The sequence below is a fragment of the Lepisma saccharinum genome, chromosome 28, assembly GCF_977018435.1.
Source record: "Lepisma saccharinum chromosome 28, izLepSacc3.1, whole genome shotgun sequence".
Classification (NCBI taxonomy): domain Eukaryota; kingdom Metazoa; phylum Arthropoda; class Insecta; order Zygentoma; family Lepismatidae; genus Lepisma; species Lepisma saccharinum.
Window position 1 is genome coordinate 32,561,405 of NC_139256.1, and position 3,955 is coordinate 32,565,359.

Genomic DNA, 3,955 nt, shown 5'->3' on the forward strand with positions numbered 1-3,955 from the left:
CACATTTTTTTATTTTTACAGAAGAAACCACTTACGGAAATGAGCTTGTCTAAGGTTTACAACATTCGTCGAGTTGAGGTATTTTCTTTCTTCCTGGAATATATTTGAACGGGAAATCATGTATTTTTCCAAGAGAAATATCTCACAGACGCACAATTGCAATTGTTTTCATTTGCCTCCCGTACCTAAACCCGATGAAGCGTACATTTCATGACGTAACCCCGTCAGTGTTTCCAACCCCTTTTTTCACTATGCTTGCCAAACCTAACCTTATAGGAAATGGTTCGTGGGGCTATCCTATCCGTCAGCTACCTTACATAATGGTTCGTGGGGCTATCCGTCAGCTACCCGTCCATAATGTACAATTTCCACCGATGATAGGTATTTTTCGGTGTAGAAGGTTGGAAACACTGCATACCTACAAGTGAGTCAAGATGTGGCCGCGATGTTGTGTTTTACGGAAGCGAACAAAGGAATAAAAAAATCACTCTGTATGTTAAAAATTGTTTGTTTTCGTGTAAAAAGCATAATGATACCTTGAACTATGTTCCGCAATACACGATTGGTAAGTATGAACCATGCGAAACACAAAATATCCGATTTTAATGTGTTTCCGATATACAGTACCCGCCCAAATTATATCATATTTTGGTTTTTTCAGGACAACTTTTTTGAACCTACTTCAATTCATCTGCTAATTTCGACATATTATTAGTAAGGTATATCACATAGTTGAAACAGGTATACAGCATTGAAAACTCATTTTCAAATTGTACAGAATTTATTTTGCCATTTTGGGCAGAGCCGCAAAAAAAACTAGTCGTCATTATTACACTCAAAATTAGCCTACTATGCCTACTGTGCTCTAACAACTTCAACGTGAACAATCAGTTAATACTTCGTAGGAAATCCCATGCTATCAATCACAGCTTGACATCTACGTGGCATGGAATCGAGGAGAGTATCGATGACAGACTGGTCGATCTTCTCCCACTCCTCCTTCAGCTGTTTGAACTTCTCATCCTCAGAAGTGGCTCTGGTGCCTCGGAGACGTCGGCTGAGCTCCTCCCAGAGGTGTTCTATCGGGTTCAGATCGGGACTCTGGCTGGGCCACTCCATAACTGGCACTCTGTGCTGCGCGAACCACCCCGTGACATCCTTCGATCGGTGCTTAGGGTCATTGTCTTGTTGGAAAACCCATTTTCTGCCCATGCTGCGACGTGCCCACGGCAGCATGGTATTTTCCAGGATGTTCTTGTAGACATGCCGATCCATGATTCCATTGATGCGTTCCAGGGGGCCAGTGCCGAGGGAAGAGAAGCACCCCCACACCATGACCGATCCACCACCGTGTTTCACTGTAGGAAGCTGATACTTATGGTGGAATCTGGTGCCTGTAGGACGTCGTACCCACTGTATGCCGTCAGTCCCGAACAGTAGATACTTCGATTCGTCACTCCAGATTACGATATTCCACTCACGACGAGTCCAGTTCAGATGTGCCTTGGCCCACTCGACACGTGTCTTCTTATTCTTCTCGGAGACAAGCGGTTTCTTAACTGGCCGACGTCCATTCAGTCCGGCAGCCTTCAGCCTCTTCTGTATAGTCCATATGGATGGCTGGCGATGTCCTGGACTCGCTAATTCCCGTCCAATATCCACTGCAGTAAGTTGGGGATTCTCCCGAGACAAGCGCAGTATGTTCTTATCCGCGACACGGTCTGTGATGCGTGGTCTCCCATTCTTCTCCTTCTTCACGTATCCTCCATAGACCCGCCACCGCTTCAGAAGTTTGCTCACTGCCGACTGGCTGATCGAAAACTGCTCTGCCAGCTCCTTCTGAGTCCTCCCTTGGCGATGGCCTGCCACAATCGCATCTTGTTGCGCCTTGGTGAGATCGAGCGCTTGCTTTGTTTTACCCATCACTGAAATGATTAATATAATACACTTCAACAAAACAATTACAGATTTAGATAGAAAAATACTTCTAAAATGAAGATTCAAAAAATACGGAAAGTCGCCATTTTCGAAAATCGGCGAAAAAATCAATTCTGCTTTTTACCATTGCAAACCACGCTGGCTACGGTAACATAATAGACAGTTCAAAGTGCTGTGAAAATTTCATAGAGATCGGGTAAGTCCCCAAAAAGTTATCCTCGGAAAACCTGAATATGATATAATTTGGGCGGGTACTGTACTAAACTGTTACCATCATCTCTACTCATCCCCATTCGCGATTAACTTACAGGTATTAAATTATGTTAAATCAAAAATATAAAAATCAAGCATCCTCGCCTCATTTTTGTGTGAAGAAAATTGGTAGTCAGTGGCGTAGCGCAGTTCTCTGCCCCCTCAAGTAAAATATTGCCCCCCCCCCTTACTGACAAAAAAAAAATATGATGCTGGAGTGGGACGAACGTACAACTGTTGTGTTATCGACAGTGGATTACCTTTTAGAAACTAAATCAGGATGGTCTGAATCTCTGATAAATAACTGGAAGAAGATTCTGGAAATCATTTCTCGTATTTAAACACAGCGGCACTGGCAGGAATCTTTTCTGGAGGAGGGGAAAGCTTCACACTGCCAAATATTTTGTTCGTGATCATTTGTGTTTTTTGCTTCAAACATTTTTTTAATGAGGTTACATATAGGCTACCTACACAGATATTTTAAAAAAAATACTGTTTTGGGGGAATTGTTAAGCACTCATTTCATGGACTTTGAGGTAGTTGCGCCTTCAGCCCCTAAGCCATCCCTGGCTGCGCCAGGCCAAGATTCAACGTAAGAGTCGCTCACATTAGCCTTCTAACAGCGGCGTGCATTCAGGATACGCAAGGTACGCACTGCGTACCCACAACACAGTAAGAAAAAATAAACATTTTTTCGTCTTCCCCGAACATGAAAATTCAACAATTATCGCTCCGAAAGCAGTTCCACTGCAAGAAATTCCGATTTCCGCACGAACACGCTGCTGCCTTCCTGAAGGCAGTCCCGGATGATCCCGATTGAGACTTCGGCAACCACCCGATCCGCGTCCCTGCCGATTTCCGCAGAAAGACGCTGTTTCTTCTGCTTGGTACCCTACAAATTCGGAAGGTAACCCCATTGGCTCATATCAGCCCCGGCCACGTGTTTGGGTCTGCCCGCGCTTCCCTCTCTCCCACTTCTTTCCCGGTTCTAAGCTTCGAGGGTACCCAAGATTTTGACAGCGTATGCAGTGTAGTCAACATATTTTTTTCTGAAATACTTAGCTTACTAGCATTTAGCAGCCACACGTAGATAGATCACTGTTGGGTTGCAATAAAAATACATTATAAAAAGTGATGCAGGAATCAGAGGGGAGGGCAAGAATATGTAGTGGTGGAAGATCATATTTAATATAAGCGTAAACTATCACATATAAAATATTTATGTGAGGTTAAAGTTACGCTAGCAAGTTTTTTTTTCGTATAGGGAGGTGAAGACCAGAATGGACTGCCACTGTGTCGAGGGGAAAATATGTGAACAATTTGCAAGTTTCGCACAATTCTCAGAGTATGAAAGTATCTGTTTATCTCCTTTCGGGATCAACATTTCCTTTGAGTTCCATAGCATGGGTGTTGATTGTTGACCCGACGATATGAATGAATGATAAAAGAAAAACATAATAAAACACAATGCTTACAATGGGATTCGAATGAGCCCCCCCTTCCTCCCGCCAGACATTGCAAAGTGATGTACGGTAGTTTAGCTTTTGTGTTCTGGGATGTATGCTGACGTATTTTCTACTTGTCCTTAATTATCTCCCTTCTACGAAATACTTTGTCGACTGGCAACTCCGATTCATTCGTCCACAAGAAGGCGTGGTTTTCGGGCATAGCGGGACCGGACACAACGTACCGTGGGAGGTTGACTTTTGCTTTCTTCTGTCGTGTGAAATTTGCAGCGAGTGTTTCGTTCATATTATTTACATTA